General features: G+C 37.6%; 1 non-coding gene across 1 annotated transcript; it reads left to right on the top strand.

Annotated features, from left to right (window-relative positions):
* The first annotated feature begins 18,854 nt into the window (after positions 1 to 18,854).
* On the top strand, positions 18,855 to 18,960 carry LOC136154907 (U6 spliceosomal RNA). The gene has a single exon (XR_010660609.1). It is a non-coding gene; the product is annotated as a U6 spliceosomal RNA (small nuclear RNA).
* The last annotated feature ends 228 nt before the right edge of the window (positions 18,961 to 19,188 follow it).

Genomic DNA, 19,188 nt, shown 5'->3' on the forward strand with positions numbered 1-19,188 from the left:
GAGGCTACCTACATTCCTTGGCTCATGCCTGGCCTTTTTCTCCATCTCCAAAGCATATCACTCCAATCTTTGTTTCTGTTGTCACATCCCTTTATTTCAACAGATACTCCAGCTTCTCCCTAAACTGGATTCTGGTGGTTATTTTGGGTCCATACAGATAATCTGGGATGATCTCCCCAGCTCAAGATCCTTTACTTGCTTGTATCTCGAAATCACCTTTTACAATGTTAGATAACAGTCACAGGTTTCAAGGATTATGATGTAGGCAAATTGGGGGAGAAGCAGCATTATTTACCCTGCCACAATTGACACTTCCTTTTATGTGTATGTTCTTAATAGCTTGAGATAAAATTCACATACCATAAAATTCACCCTTTTAGTAGTTTTTAGCTTCTGTAGTTTTTAGTTCATTAACAAAGTTGTGCAACCTTCACCACTAATTTCAGAACATTTTTATCACCCCAATAAAATATCCTCATACCAGTTAGCGTGTTCCCTCCTACTTTCCTCTCATTCCCTTTTTCCAGCCTTAGGCAAACATTAATCTGCTTTCTGTTTTCATGGATTTGCGTGCTCATTTAATATACATGGAATCATACAATACATGGTCTTTCATGACTGGATTCTTTCACTTAGCATGTTTTCCACATCCATCCATTTTGTAGCATGCATCCGCACTTTATCATTTATCCTAATTTTATTTTTACTTTTCTTTAAGCACAAAAAACATTTTCTACTGGAGTATAACAATGTTGTGATAGTTTCAGGTGAACAGTGAAGGGACTCAGCCATACATTATACAGTATCTATTCTCCCGTAAACTCCCCTCCCATCCAGACTAGCATAGAACATTGAGCAGAGTTCCATGTGCTATGCAGTAGGTATTTGTTGGTTAACCATTTAAAATACAGCAGTGTGTACATGACCTTCCAAAAGTCCTTAATGACCCCTTGCCTCCAGCAACCATGAGTTCATTTTCTAAGTCTGTGAGTCTGTTTTCGAAGTTCATTTGTATCATTTCTCTTTAGATTCCACATATAAGAGATGTCATATGATATTTCTCCTTCTCTATCTGACTTACTTCACTCCATATGACACTCTCTAGGTTCATCCATGTTGCTGCAAAAGGCCTTATTTCATCCTTTTTAATGGCTGAGTATTATTACATTATATATATATATATATATATATATATATATATATATATATATAAAACAAACATACATTATATCTTCTTTATCCATTTATCCATTCCTCTGTTGATGGACATTTAGGTTGTTTCCATGTCTTGGCTATTGTAAACGGTGCAGCAATGAACACTGGAGTGTATGTATATTTTGGGGCCGTGTTTTTCTCTGGATATATGCCCAGGAGTGGGATTGCAGGGTCATATGGTAGCTCTATTTTTAGTTTTTTAAGGAACCTCCATACTGTTCTCCATAGTGGCTCCCACCAACAGTGCAGGAGGGTTCCCTTCTCTCCATAACCTCTCCAGCATTGTTGTTTGTGGGCTTTTTGATAGCCATTCTGGCTGTGTGAGGTGATATCTCATTGTAGTTTTGATTTGCATTTCTCTAATAACTAGCGATTTTGAACACTTTTTCATGTGCCTATTGACTGTGAACAGTGAACAGTGGATAAAGAAAATGTGGTGTATATAGGAATATTGCTCAGTCATTAAAAAGAATGGCCTATTCTTGTGTATGTCCTCTTTAGAGAAATGTCTATTCAGGTCTTCTGCCCATTTTTTGAGTGGGTTGTTTGTTTTGATACTACTAATTGTCATAAGCTGTTTGTAAATTTTGGAACTAATCCCTTATCAGTTACATCACTTGCAAATATTTTTCCCCAATTTGTGGGTTGTCTTTTGTTTACTGTTTCCTTTGCTGTTCAAAAGCTTTTGAGTTTAAGTAGGTCCCATTTGTATATTTTTGCTCTTACTTCCATTATTCTGGGAGGTGGTTTAAAAAATATGTTGCTGTCATTTATGTCAGAGAGAGTTTCACCTATGTCTTCCTCTAGTAGCTTTTTTAACTCTAGGAGTTTTATCATGTCTGGTCTAACATTTAGTTCTTTAATCCATTTTAAACTTATTTTTGTGTATGGAGTTGAGTGATCTAATTTCTTTCTTTCTTTCTTTCTTTCTTTACATGTGGCTGTCCAATTTTCCCAGCACCATTTGTTGAAGAGATTGTCTTTCCAACATTGCGTAGTCTTGCCTCCTTTGTCACAGATTAAAATTGATCGTAGGTGCATGGGCTTATTCCTGGGTTTTCTATCCTGTTCCACTGATCTATATTTCTGTTTTTGTGTCAGTACCATACTGTTTCGATGACTGTGTTGCATTTCTATATACTAACAACTAAAGTTCAGAAAGAGAAATTCAAAAAGCAATTCCATTTACCATTGCACCAAAAAGAATAAAATACCTAATAATAAACCTACCTAAGGAGACAAAAGACTTGTACTCTGAAAATTATAAGATACTAATGAAAGAAATCGAAGAAGACATAAACAAATGGAAAGATATACCGTGTTCATGGATTGGAAGAATCAATATTGTTGAAATGACTATACTACCCAAGGCAATCTGGACTTCTACCCCATGTCTCAGTGGTAAAGAATCTGCCTGCAATACAGGAGATGCAGGAGACTTGAGTTCGATCCCTGGATCAGGAAGATCCCCTGGAGGAGGGCTTGGCAACCCACTTCAGTATTCTTGCCTAGAGAATCCCATGGACAGAGGAGCCTGTCAGGCTACATTCCATAGGGTCACAAAGAGTCGGGCACAACTGAAGCGAAAGAGCATGCATAGATGCACCCAAGACAGTCTTCCCTTGTGGCTCAGCTGGTAAAGAATCCACCTGCAATGCAGGAGACCTGGATTCAATCCCTGGATCAGGAAGATCCCCTGGAGAAGGAAATTGGTAACCCACTCCAGTACCCTTGCCTGGAGAATTCCATGGACAGAGGAGCAGGACAGGTTGCAGTTCATGGAATCGCAAAGAGTTGGACAGGACTGTGCGACTAACTTTCACTTTCACAAGGCAATCTACAAGTTTGTTCAATGCAATTCTCATCAAATTACCAATGACATTTTTCACAGAAATAGAACAAAAAATTTCAAAATTTGTATGGAGACACAAAAGAACCCGAATAGCCAAAGCAATCTTTTTTTAAAAAAATTTTAATTTTTTATGGCTGTGCTGGTTCTCCATTGCTGTGTAGGCTTTCTCTAGTTGAGACAAGTGGGTGTTACTCTCTAGCTTTGTGCGAGGGCTTCACTTTGCAGTGGCTTCTCTTGTTGCAGAGCACAGGCTCTAGGGTGCTCGGGCTTCAGTGGTTGTGGTTCCAGAGCTTTAGGGCACAGGCTCAATAGTCGTGGCACACAGGCTTAGTTGCTCTGTGGCATGTGGGATCTTCCTGGATCAAGAAATGAACCCAAGTCTCTTGCATCTCCTGCATTGACAGGTGGACTTTTTACTGAGCCACCAAGGAAGCCGGCCAAAGCAATATTGAAAAAGAAAAACGGAGCTGGAGGAATCAGGTTCCCTGACTTTAGACTATATGGCACTTTATCAATTTCTGTAGCTGAACAATATTCTATTGTATAGATGTACTACATATTGTGTATCCATTTTTCAGTTGATAGACAATATAGGTGTTTTCATTTTTTCCCACTATTATGAATAATGCTACTGTGAACATTGTGTAGATATTTTTCGTGGGCATATGCTTAGTTTCTATTGAAATTTCCTTTCTCTTGGAAATGCCAGTTCAGATGGTATTCCTTTGTTTTACTTTTTGCTGTTGTTGGTCAGTCACTGCCAGGTCCAACTCTTTATGATCCCATGAACTGCAGCATGCCAGGCTTCCCTGTCCTTCTCTATCTCCCAAAGTTTGCTCGAACTCGTGTCCACAGAGTTGGTGATGCCATCCAACCATCTCATCCTCTGTTGCTCCCTTCTCCTCTTGCTCTCAGTCTTTCCCAGCACCAGGGTCTTTTCCAGTGAGTCAGCTCTTTGCATCAGGTGACCAAAGTACTGGAGCTTCAGCTTCAGCATCAGTCCTTACAATGAATATTCAGAGTTGGTTTCCTTTAGATTGACTGGTTTGATCCCCTTGCTGTCCAAGGGACTCTCAAGAGTCTTCCCCAGCACCACAATTCAAAAGTGTCCATTTTTCAGCGCTCAGCTTTCTTTGTGGTCCAACTCTCACATCTATACATGGCTACTGGAAAAATCAAAGCTTTGACTATATGGATCTTTGTCAGCAAAGTGATGTCTCTGCTTTTTAATATGCTGCCTGGGTTTGTCATAGCTTTTCTTCCAAGGAGCAAGCATCTTTTAATTTCATGGCTGCAGTCACTGTCTGCAGTGATTTTGTACCCCAAGAAAATAAAATCTTCCACTGTTTCCACTGTTTGCCCTTCTATTTGCCATGAAGTGATGAGACCAGATGCCACGATCTTAATTTTTTGAATGTTGAGTTTTAAGTCAGTTTCTTCACTCTCCTCTTTCACCTTCATCAACAGGCTCTTTAGTTCAACTTCACCTTCTACCATTAGAGTGGCACCATCTGCATATCTGAGATTATTGTTATTTTTCCTGGAAATCTTGATTCCAGCTTGTGATTCATCCAGCTCTGCATTTTGCATGATGTGCTCTCTATGTAAAACTGCCAAATCATTTTCCGAAGTGTCCACTTTTTTTTCTTTTTTTTTTTTTTTGCTATAACCTTCCTAGTGGTTGAGATGTAGTATCTCACTGTGGGATTTATTAGCATTTCCCTGAAAACTAAAGATGTCGACCAACTTTTCATGTGTGTATCGCCTATTTGTATGTCTCTTTTGAAGAAATATCTGTTCAGATTATTTGCCTGTTTCTTAATTGATTTGTTGTTGAGTTGTAAAAGGTCTTTTATATATCTGGGTATATAAAGTCCTTATCAGATAAGTGATTTGCAAATATTTAATCCCATTATTTAGGTAGATCTTTTCATTTTCTAAATTATGTCCTTTGAAGCAGAGGAATTTTTAATTTTGTTGTCTTAATTATCTATTTTTTCCTTTGTTGCTTGTGCTTTTGGTGTCACAACTAAGAAACCATTGTTGAACTCACAGTCACTAAGATTTACTCCTATTTTTCTTTAAGAACTTTATTGGTTTATCTCCCGCATCTAGCTCTTTCATATATATTGAGTTATCTTTTGTGTATGGTGTGAGGAAAGGCTCTAACTTCATTCTTTTGCATGTGTATATCTAGTAGTCCAAGTTTATTTGTTGAAAATACATATTTTCCCCCATTGAATTATCTTGGATTTCTTGTCAAAAAGCATCTATCAATAAATTTGAGAGCTTATTTCTGGACATCCAATTCTACTCAATTGATCTATCTGTTTAACTTTATGCTAGTACCACACTGTCTTGATTACTCTACTGTAGGTTTGTAGTAGGTTTTGAAATTAGGGAAGAGTAAGTGTTCCAACTTTGTCCTTTTTTCAAGATTATTTTGACTATTCTGAATCCCTTGAACAGCCATGTACATTTTAGGATTCACTTGTCAATTTCTGCAATATGGCCAGTTTGAGCACTGCCACTTAATATTTAAGTCTTAATTCAGAAATATTGGATGTCTTACTATGTTTAGGTCTTCTTTAATTCCTTTCAACAACATTTTGTAGTTTTCATTTTACAAGTCTTGCATTTTCTTGTTAAACTTATTTCTAAATATTTTATTTATTTTGATGCTATTGTAACAAGAATTGTTTTCTTAACCTCATTTTCAGATTGTCCATTCCTAGTGTAGAGAAACACAGTGGTTTTGTATATTGATCTGCAACATTGCTTAACTCATTTATTTGTTTGAATAGGTTTTCTTTTCTTTTTCTCTCTTTTTTTTAGATTCTTTAGTATTTTCTATATACAAGATTGTGTCATCTGCAAATGGAGTTAGTTTTGCTTCTTCCTTTTCAGTCTGCAGGTCTATTATTTAATTTTCTTGCTTAATTTTCCTGGCTAGAAAATCCAGTACAATGTTCCATTGAAGTGACAAAAGGGATATCCTTGTCTTGATCCTTATCTTAGGGGGATATCTTTTGGTCTTCCACTATCATGTACAATAGTTCTATGGGTACTTTTGTAGATATTCTCTTATCAGATTGAGGAATCTCCTGCTTCTAATGAGTTGGGTGTTTTTTGTTTTTTGTTTTTGGTCATGAAAGCGTATTGGATTTTGTCAAATGCTTTTCCATATCAGTTCAAAGGATCATGTAGTTTTGTCCTTCATTTTATTAATACAGTATTTTACATTGATTAATTCTCATATTTAAAACAAACTTTCATTTCTTTGGGTAAGTCCTACTTGGTTCTTGGTTGTGGTAAATTATCCCTTCTACATATCACTGGATTCCAATTTTCTGTTGCTAGGGGTTTTGTTTTGTTTTCTTTTTGAGGATTTTGTATCTATAGTCACAAGAGATATTCAGACCAGTTATTTTTTCATGAGGTCACTTGCTTCCTGTCTGAAGAATTTTTCTGAGTATTTCTTGTAAGTTAGGTCTGCTAGCAACAAATTCTCTCAACTCTTGTTTATTTGGGAATGTTTTTATTTAGCTTTCATTCTTATAAGACAGCTACTGGATATATGATTACTGATTGACAGAGTTTTTTCTTTCAGCTCTTTGAATTTATTTATTTTTGATGCTTTTTGATTAGTAGTCACCTGTTCATCTTACTGGGATTCCCTACATGTGGGGAATCATTTTTCTCTTGCTGCTCTCAAGATTTTGTCTTTGTCTTTTAATATTTCTACCATAATGTGTCTAGGTATTGATTTCTGCATTTGTTCTACTTGCAGTTCTTTGAGTTTCTTAGATTTTAGATTCATGTTTTCTGTCAAAACTCAGAAATTTTCAGCCATTATTTATTTGAATATTTTTCTGCCCCTTTTCTTCTCTCTTTTCCTTCTAATATTCTTTTTGTGCATATTTTGGTGCGTTTAATGTTGTTGTACACATCTCTGAGGCTCTGCTAATATTTCTTCATTCTTTTTTTTTCTTTATTATGAAGATTGCATAATCTCTATTGATCTATTTTCAAGTTCACCATTTTTTTCTTCTACCAGTTCAAGTTCACTCTTTGAAGCCTACTAGATCTCTTATAGTGAATTTTAAATTTTGTTATTATACTTCTAAACTCCAGAATTTTGATTTTTAAAACTAATTTATATTTTTAATGGTATTTTATTTTTATTGAAACATTGTCATCATACCTTTCTTCAATTTTTTAAGTAAAGTTTTATATAATTCTTTGAACATATTTACTATAATACCAATTCTGAAATATTCGTCTTCTCAACTGATATCTAGGCTCTCTCACTGACAGTTTCAGTTTGTTCTTTTTTTCCCACGTATGGGAAAAACCCATGCATGAGTTACATTTCCTGTTTTTTCTTTTTTGCATGCCTAATTGTAACAGCTCTGTATATTGACCCTCCCTTACTCAGGGTTTATTGTTGTTGTTTGCTTCTTTGTTTAGTGATATGGGTAGACTATTTTATAGTCTATTTCCCCTATAGTGTGCAGTTCCCCCTTAATGTCATTCCTCAAAAAGCACAGCTTTGGGCATGCATGCAGTCACACTGAGATGACAGTGGTTTTAGCAGAGATCTTTTTTTCTCTTTCTCTGATGTCTCTGTTAAGCTATCTACCTCTGCTGGTGACACACAGAGCTATTAGGAATCACTAATTGCCAAGTAATTACCCTGCTGCTTTTGAGATTGCCCTGTGTCATATATTGCTCCTCAGTCCAATCCAATTAAATTTGTGCCCCTTTGTAGAGGTAGGTTTTGAGGCCAGCCTTTGAATTTTGTTCTGACTACAGGAGGACTTTTCTTATTTCTTTCCCTCATTCTCTCTAGTAAGTTGGTCTATGGTTAGTTTTGCTTATTCTCATGAAGCTACTAGCCTCTTCTTAATTGCTTACTACCAAAATCTCCAGCATTTCAAAAGCACCCTTTGGCTTGAACTTCCCCATACTATGTTTCAATAAATTCATTTCCCCTGAGGAGAGCATCAGAATTTGCTGTTCTTATGGATTACCTTTCTCCCTGGGGAAAATCTCTGTATCACTGCTCCAGAGTTGGAACTGGGATCAGTGGTTTCAGAATGACACACCTACTTTATAAGCACAGTGTGTCTTGGCCTTTCTTGCTGTGGAAAATAGCCTATAAGTCAGCTGGAGTGAGGGTGACTGGGGACGAGTGTTTTTGACCTGACATGCCTAGGTTAGAGTTTCCACACTATGATTTAAAGCTGGCCAGAGGAAGGGAGACACAATCCTCTCAACCAAGCTTAGATGAAACAGAGCTTCAAAATAGGTCTGGGGAATGCTGGTTGCCCACCCCCTCCTGGGGAAAATCTTCATCTTCTTGGATGCATCTGTCTGCAGTGGAGCTTCTGTCATTGAACTTGAGATTCTCACTGTTTTTTTAAACCAATATTTAGTAGATTTTATTGTATGTGCTGCCAACTGTATATCTTCTTTGGTGAAGAATCTGTTCAAGTCTTTGACCCATTTAAAAAAACTGAGTTCTTTGTTTATTATTAAGTTTAGAAAATTAGTTATATATTCTTTACTGAATATGTGATTTGCCAATATCTTCTCTCAAATGATTTTTTTTTTTTACAAAAGTACAAAGGCAATTCAATGGAGAACTGATAGGATTTTCAATGAATAGTGCTGGACCAATTGGATTTCTGTATGGGAAGGCAAACCATGACCTCTACTTCACATCATACACACACAATAATGAAATGTGCAGCAAGATAAAGCCAGATTTTCAGAATTGTGACATAAGGGACTTGGCACATTACTTCTCCATTTAATTCACTATTTTTTATTGCTTTATAGTATTCCACTGAATGGATATACCACTGTTTATTTATTTCATGATATGTAAATAATACTCCAATAAAGCTGCTTTAAAAAAGTATGAACACAAATGCATTTAACAGTTTGGCTGAATCTCAAAAGCTTTCTGTTGATTTAAAGAAGTCAAACAAAATAGTATATATTGTATGATTTCACATACTGAAATTCTAGAAAAGATTAAACTAACCAACAGTGACAGAAAACAGCAATAGCTTCCTAGGGCTGGGGATTAGGGAAGTAAATTGACCATCATGAGGCCTGCAGCAATTTAGGGGAATTCTGTATCTTGATTGGGGTTGGTGATTATATGTCAATGCTGATTGAACTGTAGACATAAAACAAAATTTTAGGTGATTGAAAAAACAGGGCGGCCCACATCCCAGACCCTCATAAAAATCAGAGAGCCCATCTTGCCTTCAGTGATGGGAACCAGGGCTGCTTCATCTCTACTTGGTGTAAGACAAAAATTCAGTTGAAGAATTTGGAGGCCACCTCAGAGACTCTGTCTTATAGGGATGCAATGTAGACTAACCAATTCTTAGCCAGACTAACAAAGCCCTTCAAATTTATATTGGGTATTGTTTACTCTGATGTCATCTAAATATATATACTGCCCATGTTCATAAGAACAGATTCTAAAAAGCTTAACTTTTTACTCCTAGACATCAAATCTCTTTTTCTGAAAATGATTCAGTCTTGCTCTATTAAGATGCTAGGGTTAGAGGGAAGGAGGCACAACTGGGAGGGTATACATGTATACCTATAGCTGATTCACTTTATCATACAGCAGAAACCAACACAACATTGTAAAGCAACTATCCTCCAAAAATGTTAGTATTCCTATTTTATACTCTGACTTTATCAGGGCCCTGTACCCTATCAGTATCTGAGATCTTTCACCAACCTTTTAATGGCCATGTTTTGCCTTAAAGGCATACAAGATATTTGAAAATACTTTTTCCCTAACTCAATCACCTATAAAAAGGGCAATCAAGACTGAGTGATACTAAGATATAATTTAATAACTGGTTTTGTTTTTCAGAGACTATTTACCCTTTGAGACAGAAAATGGTTGTTTTAGGAGGAATAAAAAATTATTTAAAGACATATTGAGATTTAAAGACAAAATGAGAATTAAATGAGCAAATAGTATATTATTTATCATTTGTTATGATGAGTATCATCCCTTATCATAGAATTTCAATATTGACAATCTCCCCTGAGGGATATGAGTTTTCTTTCTTTCTTTTTTTTTTTTTTAGTGCTACATCGTTTGATTTAATTGATTTACAGCATTGTGTTAGTTTTAGGTATACAGTAATGAGCTTTATTTCTAAGACCAGACTGGAATTGTGGGTAAAGGAAACTTTCTTTCTCTCTTCTGATTAAATTTCTTGAATTTATGGAATTGTCTTTCGTTTTTGTTTTTGTTTTTTTTTTTCCGTTTCCCTGATGATCAAAGTGGTAAGCATACAATTTGGAAAATTTGGGAAGTATGGAGAAATATATAAAAAGAAATAAGTCATTGTCATCTCTACAGCAAGAAGCTACAAGAAATAGTAGACATACAAAAGAAAAGCAACATTATTTCCAGTTACTGAGAAATTAGCTTTGTTCATCCACCCCCAAATGATTGACCAGCTTAATGATAATAAGCTAACTTCATTTCCACCAAGATTTCATTGATACATGGGCTTTTAGATGGAGCTGGTCATAAAAAGGGTGAGCTATAGATGAAAAGGATTCTATGACAAGTTTTAACTAGAAATCATAAAATAAAGTATTAGCGATGATGGTTCCAGGGACCAACCTCATTTCATTTCTAGTCTGTTTCTTGATCATATCCTGATGGATGTGGTCATTCCTGTAAGTCCCAATCCCATAAGTCCTGCCTGCTAGGTACTAACATAAGATTTTTGATGATAGTAACTTGGTGTTATAGGCAGGGACTCATGGATAATTGTTTTGACTTAACCCATGCAAAGGTCATAAAGGAAAGATATACACAAGGGGCAAAGATAAATAGAAATTAAAATATTACTTTGTGATTAGTGAAGTTAATGCCCAGTACTTTGGTACAGGGCTCTCTGCAAAGCTAGGTTTCAGTAAATAACCTCAGCTCAAGGTCCAAAAAAAATTTCACATTCTTCTGCCAAGTCCCAGTCTTAGTAATTGACTACTGAATTGATAAGAACTCTTAACTACATGAAATACCAAGTGAAAGACACAGGAATGCAAGATGGTTGGGCACGCAAGAGACTCTGGCTTAGTGTTTTAATATCTCTGAATGGCAAACAAAAAAGCACTAAAGAGAAAGATCTTTTAATCCATAGTGAACAGCCCAAACACACTAGCAAACATGGCTCAAGGGATTCAATCAAATTACTAGGTCTGAAAGAGATGGGAATACCAGACCACCTGACCTACCTCTTGAGAAACCTGTATGCAGGTCAGGAAGCAACAGTTAGAACTGGACTTGGAACAACAGACTAGTTCCAAATCAGGAAAGGAGTATGTCAAGTCTGTATATTGTCACCCTGCTTATTTAACTTATATGCAGACTACATCATGAGAAACGCTGGGCTGGAAGAAGCACAAGCTGCAATCAAGATTGCCAGGAGAAATATCAATAACCTCAGATATGCAGATGACACTGCTCTTATGGCAGAAAGTGAAGAAAAACTAAAGAGCGTCTTGAAAGTGAAAGAGGAGAGTGAAAAAGTTGGCTTAAAGCTCAACATTCAGAAAACTAAGATCATGGCATCTGGTCCCATCACCTCATGGCAAATAGATGGGGAAACAGTGGAAATAGTGGCTGACTTTATTTGGGGGGGCTCCAAAATCACTGCAGATGGTGATTGCAGCCATGAAATTAAAAGACACTTGCTCCTTGGAAGGAAAGTTATGACCAACCTAGACAACATATTAAAAAGCAGAGACATTACTTTGCCAACAAAGGTCCATCTAGTCAAGGCTGTGGTTTTTCCAGTGGTCATGTATGGATGTGAGAGTTGGACTGTAAAGAAAGCTGAGCACTGAATAATTGATGCTTTTGAACTGTGGTGTTGGAGAAGACTCTTGAGAGTCCCTTGGACTGCAAGGAGATCCAACCAGTCCATCCTAAAGGAGATCAGTCCTGGGTGTTCATTGGAAGGACTGATGTTGAAGCTGAAGTTCCAATACTTTGGCAACCTGATGCGAATTGCTGAGTCAATTGAAAAGACCCTGATGCTGAGAAAGATTGAGGGCAGGAGGAGAAGGGGAAAACAGAAGATGAGATGGTTGGATGGCATCACTGACTCAATGGACATGGGTTTGGGTGAACTCTGGAAGTTGATGATGGACAGGGAGGCCTAGCGTGCTGCAGTTCATGGGGTCGCAAAGAGTTGGACACGACTGAGCGACTGAACTGAACTGAAATGAACTGTGAGGGAGGTAGTAGAGGTGAGGAAGCTGTGATCCTTCTTTTTATTCTCACTTTGTGCTTAACTGTCACTCTGAGAGAAGAAACTGTACAATATGTGGATGCCCCCATAAAATTGGGAATCAGATGGCCCTAATTCTTTTATAGATAGGAATTTTCTCTAATTGGATCTTAAGGACACAAGTTTTGTCTTCAGATAACTGGGATAGACAGGCTCAAATTCACAGTCTTCTTTTAGTATTACATCCATTGTAGTGGTCCCTCAAGCCTCTTCATCCTTCCTAAGCCCCCCTTTTTCTTCATTATCCATCCTACATATTTAAAATACAGCTAACTTTTGAATAACACAGATTTGAATTGCATGAGTTCATTTATGTATGTTTTTTTAAATAAATATTTATCATGTACTGTATAGTACCTGATGGGCTTCACAGGTGGCTCAATGGGCAAAGAACCCACCTGCCAGTGCAAGAGATGCAAGAGATGGGGATTCGATCCCTGAGTTGGGAAGTTCCCTGGAGGAGGGCATGGCAACCCACTTCAGTATTCTTTTTTTTTTTCCATTTATTTTTATTAGTTGGAGGCTAATTACTTTACAATATTGTAGTGGTTTTTGTCATACATTGACATGAATCAGCCATGGACTTACATGTATTCCCCATCCCGATCCCCCCTTCCACCTCCCTCTCTACCCGATCCCTCTGGGTCTTCCCAGTGCACCAGGCCCGGGCACTTGTCTCACGCATCCAGCCTGGGCTGGTGATCTGTTTCACCCTAGATAATATACATGTTTTGATGCTGTTCTTTCGAAACATCCCACCCTTGCCTTCTCCCACAGAGTCCAAAATTCTATTCTGTACATCTGTGTCTCTTTTTCTGTTTTGCATATAGGGTTATCGTTACCATCTTTCTAAATTCCATATATATGCATTAGTATGTTGTATTGGTCTTTATATGAAACTAGAACACTTTCTAACACCATATGCAAAAATAAACTCAAAAAGGATTAAAGATCTAAATGTAAGACCAGAAACTATAAAACTCCTAGAGGAGAACATAGGCAAAACACTCTCCGACATAAATCACAGCAAGATCTTCTATGACCCACCTCCCAGAATATTGGAAATAAAAGCAAAAATAAACAAATGGGACCTAATGAAACTTAAAAGCTTTTGCACAACAAAGGAAACTATAAGCAAGGTGAAAAGACAGCCCTCAGATTGGGAGAAAATAATAGCAAATGAAGCAACAGACAAAGGATTAATCTCAAAAATATACAAGCAACTCCTGCAGCCCAATTCCAGAAAAGTAAATGACCCAATCAAAAAATGGGCCAAAGAACTAAACAGACATTTCTCCAAAGAAGACATACAGATGGCTAACAAACACATGAAAAGATGCTCAACGTCACTCACTATCAGAGAAATGCAAATCAAAACCACAATGAGGTACCATTACACGCCAGTCAGGATGGCTGCTATCCAGAAGTCTACAAGCAATAAATGCTGGAGAGGGTGTGGAGAAAAGGGAACCCTCTTACACTGTTGGTGGGAATGCAAACTAGTACAGCCACTATGGAGAACAGTGTGGAGATTTCTTAAAAAACTGGAAATAGAACTGCCATATGACCCAGCAACCCCACTTCTGGGCATACACACTGAGGAAACCAGATCTGAAAGAGACACGTGCACCCCAATGTTCATTGCAGCACTGTTTATAATAGCCAGGACATGGAAGCAACCTAGATGCCCATCAGCAGACGAATGGATAAGGAAGTTGTGGTACATATACAGCATGGAATATTACTCAGCCATTAAAAAGAATTCATTTGAATCAATTCTAATGAGATGGATGAAACTGGAGCCCATTATACAGAGTGAAGTAAGTCACTTCAGTATTCTTGACTGAAGAATCCCATGGACAGAGGAGCCTGGCATGCTACAGTCCATGGGGTTGCAAAGAGTCGCATACGACTGAAGCAACTTAGCATGCACGCATGCATATAGTACATGATACAATCCAAGGGTGGTTGAATCCAAAGATGTAGAACCATGGATAAGGAACTGATTCCAGCTGTAAATTTATATCTGTATTTTTGACTTAGGGGAGTGGTGGTGCCCCTAAACATCGTGTTGTTCAAGGGTCAACTGTATTTTCATTTTCATTTCCCTTTGACTCTTGTATTCTTTACAGTCTCATCTATTTCCTGTTTGAGATTGTGCATGCTATGTCACTTTAGTCATGTCCGACACTTTACGATCCCAGGCTCCTCTGTCCATGGAATTCTCTGTGCAAGAATACTGGAGTGGATTGCCATACCCTTCTCCAGTTATGAGAAGGTACCTTACATTTATAAAAGATAGCTCTCTGAGTGAAATTTATGGCCTAACAGTCTTCACAGTATCAGTCTCTTGCTCATCTATATGTACATCTCTGTCCCCAGCAAGATACCAAGGATTTTGCTCTATGTCACAGTGACTGCTGTTATTACTGTCTGCTCCAAGTTCCTTCAGACTACAAAACCTGCCTTTTAAGGAAGGTTCATCCCTTGTTCTCACAAATGACCCAATAAGGAAAGCACCCTTGACAAATTCCTAAACCAAAGGGGCTGCTGCTGATAACTTCCAAAAGCACTCACCCACTCAGTGAGGACCAGTGTATCTGCTGTCATGTCTTTTTTTCTGAAACTTTGCATTCCGTTTGGTTTTTAATAACCTGTAGTATAACCTTCTTTTGCACTCTCCTCCCAGAAGTAGTAGTATATGCTTCTATTTCTATTTCTTTCTATTTCTCCCCGATTTATTTCTTAAGGTTCTGCACATTCCCTACCATATGTAATGCTAACACTATTTGTTGGACCATATTGTCTTTTGTCTTTCCTTCTCTTTGTTTTGTGTTTTAGACATTTGTTTTCTTAACATACTCCAGGCTTTACCTTAGGGGATACCTCTCATAGTAAGAACTGTAAAGAAAAGAAGTTCTAGGGGCTTCCCTGATGGAGTGGTTAAGAATGCGCCTCCCAGTGCAGGGGATACAGGTTCGATCCCTGCTCCAGGAAGAGCCCACATGCCATAGAGCATGGGCATAAGCCCATATGCCACAAACCGAGCCAGCACTCTTGAGCCTGTAAGCCACAACTACTGAGCCCAGGCACCCTAGAGCCCATACTCTGCAATAAGAGAAGCCACTACAGTGAGAAGCCCATGAACTGCAACTAAGAGTAGTCCCCACTCACTGCAACTAGACAAAGCCTGGGTGCAGCAATGAAGACCCAGCACAGCTAAAAATAAATAAATAAATAAATATTAAAAAGAAGAAAAGAAGTTCTAGGTCTGCAAAAAGCATTCACAGTTCAAATAAAACTACCTTATCCATCTTCACATCCCTGAATAGAAGAATTTCTTTCAGGTGATATCTTTGCATCATTCCATTATCTAATCCACACCAGATCCATGCATATTAAAATCCTAGTTCAGTGATTTCATCTTTTCTCCTCTCCCCTTAGAGCTCTAACTCCCTAAGTGTTATGGGCATCTTTCTCCTTGCTCCAAACTATACCTCCTTCCCCAATCACAAGTGGTGTCTCCTGAAACTCACTAAATAATGCCTGAAGTATCCTATGCCACTCATTGTGGTCTTTTACTCTTGATTTTTTTTCCTGAATATTTTGTAATCTGTCATGAAAAGGACTGTAATCTGCTCTTATTAATGACACTTTGTCTGTAATACTCAGAGGGCTCCTCAATAGTTTTCTGGACCTGGGTTAGTTTGTGGGAAGAGAAGGGGCAATGAGAGGTCATTCCAGTTTGCTCTCATCTTTCTTTTTCTGTTAAATCTCTTTGACTTATCTTCCTTGACCTAATAATAGAGCATATACCCTCCCTTTTCTTACTCTATACCAAAAAGCTTTTAGGCCTGGGGACATTTGGGGGGCGGAGTTATCTTTCTTTTCCTTTTCATATAAGCCAAATTTGACCACTAAGATCTTAAGCCTTCTCAATCTTCATTTCCTGATAAACCTCTGGCTTGCTTTCTGACATGTCTAAATCTAAAATGGTCTCCTAGGCTGTGATTCTCTGTTCATTTACAACACGCTGTACTTTCTTTGCCTGCTGCCAATGTCTTTAAGCTGTTGCTGTGCCAACCAGATTCTTGAAGCCAAGGCATTACTTTCAAAGTCTCTTTTAGTGTATTGCTTTTTCGTTCTGACTTTTTCTTTTGAATTCTTGGCAATTTATTCCACTGTCCGCCCCCTCTCCCCCTGCAACCTTAATTATAAGAGCCGCCATACATGTAACTATATGGCTGATTCATGTCAATGTATGACAAAACCCACTGAAATGTTGTAAAGTGATTGGCCTCCAACTAATAAAATAATATTAAAAAAAAAAAAAAAAAAAAAAAGAGCCGCCATATTATTCCATGTATTTAAGGCTTTCACACTTCTTAATCTGATTTCTAACAAAGTGTACCATCCTTTGGGTCTTTGAAATCAACAAGGATCATGGTATACCTAAGGGATAGCTAGTACCGATTCACAAACTTATGAAACAAGAAAGGGAGCCTTAGGAGTATGGCATACAAGTCACACAGAATAAGATAAGCAGCAACATAATATGGGCAGATGGCACCAACTATAAACACTTAAAGACCTAATTGTCTCCCACCAAAGTCCAGTTTACAGTCATGACAGAGGGACAGAATGAAAAAAGGGGGAAACAAACTATGGTATCCAAAATAATTCCATTGTATTAAAGAGAAAGGATATGTCCAAAGAAAAGACACATAAATTGTCACTGTTTGCAGATGACCTGTTACTATACATAGAAAATCCTAAAGATTCCACCAGAAAACTATTGGATCTAATCAGTGAATTTGGTAAACTTGCAGGATGCAAAACTAATGCATGAAATCTCTTGCATTCCTATACACTAACAAAAAGGCAGAAAGAGAAACTAAGGAAACAATCCCATTTACCATCACAACAAAAAAATGCCTAGGAATAAATCTACCTAAGGAAGCAAAAGATCTATACTTATAAAATTATAATACTCTGATGAAAGAAATCAATGAGGACACAAATGGATGGAGAAATAAACCATGTTCTTGGATTGGAAGAATCAATATAGTGAAAATGAATATACAACCCAAAGGAATCTACAGATTAAATATAATTCCTATCAAATTACCAATGGCATTCTTTACAGATTTAGAAAATGTTTTTTTTACAATTTGTATGGAAACACAAAAGACTCCAAGAGTCAAAGTACTCTTGAGAAAGAAAAATGGAGCAGGAGGAACAGGCTTCATTTATACTTCAAATTATACTAAAAAGCTATAGTAATCAAAACAGTATGGTACTGGCACAAAAACAGAAATATAAATCAATAGTATGGGATAGAAAACCCAGAGATAAACCCATGTACCTATGGTCACCTAATCTATGACAAAGGAGGCAAGAATAAACAATGGAAAAAAGAGTATCTTCAATGAGTGGGGCTGGTAAATCTGGATAGCTACATGTAAAAGAATGAAATTAGAACACTACTTAGCACCATACATAAAAATAAACTCAAAATGGATTAAAGACCTAAAAAAGTCTGCATAGTCAAAGCTATGGTTTTTCCAGTAGTCATGTATAGATGTGAGAGTTGGACCATAAAGAAGGCTGAGTGCCTAGGAATTGATGCTTTCCCAAGAATTGATACTTTCAAACTGTGGCTCTGGAGAAGACTCTTGAGAGTTCCTTAGACATCAAGGAGATCACACCAGTCAATCCTAAACGAAATCAAACCTGAATGTTCATTGAAGGGACTTATGCTGAAGCTGAAGCTCCAATACTTTGGCTACCTGATGGGAAGAGCCGACTCTTTGGAAAAGACCCTGATGCTGAGAAAGATTGAGGACAGGAGGAGAAGTGGGCAACATAGGATGAGATGGTTGGATGGTATCACCGACTCAATGGACATGAGTGTGAGCAAACCCCAGGAGATAGTGAAGAACAGGGAAACCTAGCGTGCTGCGGTCCATGGGGTCACAAAGAGTCAGACACAACTTAGTGATTGAACAACAGCAGCAAAAACAAATGTAAGACCAGACACTATAAAACTCTTGGAGGAAAACATAGGAAAAACACTCTTTGACATAAATCACAGTAAGATCTGCTTTGAAGCACCTCCTAGAATAATGAAAATAAACACAAAATAAATAAAAAAGGTCTGCATAGTCAAAGCTATAGTTTTTCCAGTAGTCATGTACGGATGTCTGGTTTGACATAGCTTTCCTTCCAAGGAGCAAGCATATTTTAATTTCATAGCTGCAATCAACATCTGCAGTGATTTTGGAGCCCAAGAAAATAAAATCTGTCACTGTTTCCACGTTTTCCCCTTCTATTTGCCATGACATGATAAGATGGATGCCATGATTTTAATTTTTTAAATGTTGATTTTCAAGTCAACTTTTTACTCTCCTCTTTCACCCTCATCAAGAGGGTTTTTAGTGGTCACTTTGACAGCATATATACTAAATTTGGAATGTACAGAGAAGATTAGCATGACCTCTGTGCAAGAATGACACACAAGTTTCTGAAGCATTCCATACTTTTAGACATAGAGAACAGACTTGTGGACACACCACGGGGGAAGGAAAGGGTAGGATGAATAGAGAGAGTAGCATGGGAAAATATCTACTACCATATGTAAAATAGGTCAGTGGGAATTTGATATATGACTCAGGAAACTCAACCAGGGCTCTGTGACAACATAAGAGTGGTGGGATGGGGTGGAAAGTGGGAGGAAGTTTTAAGAGAAAGGGCACATATGTATACCTATGA

This window comes from Muntiacus reevesi, chromosome X (genome assembly GCF_963930625.1).
Source record: "Muntiacus reevesi chromosome X, mMunRee1.1, whole genome shotgun sequence".
NCBI classification, from domain to species: domain Eukaryota; kingdom Metazoa; phylum Chordata; class Mammalia; order Artiodactyla; family Cervidae; genus Muntiacus; species Muntiacus reevesi.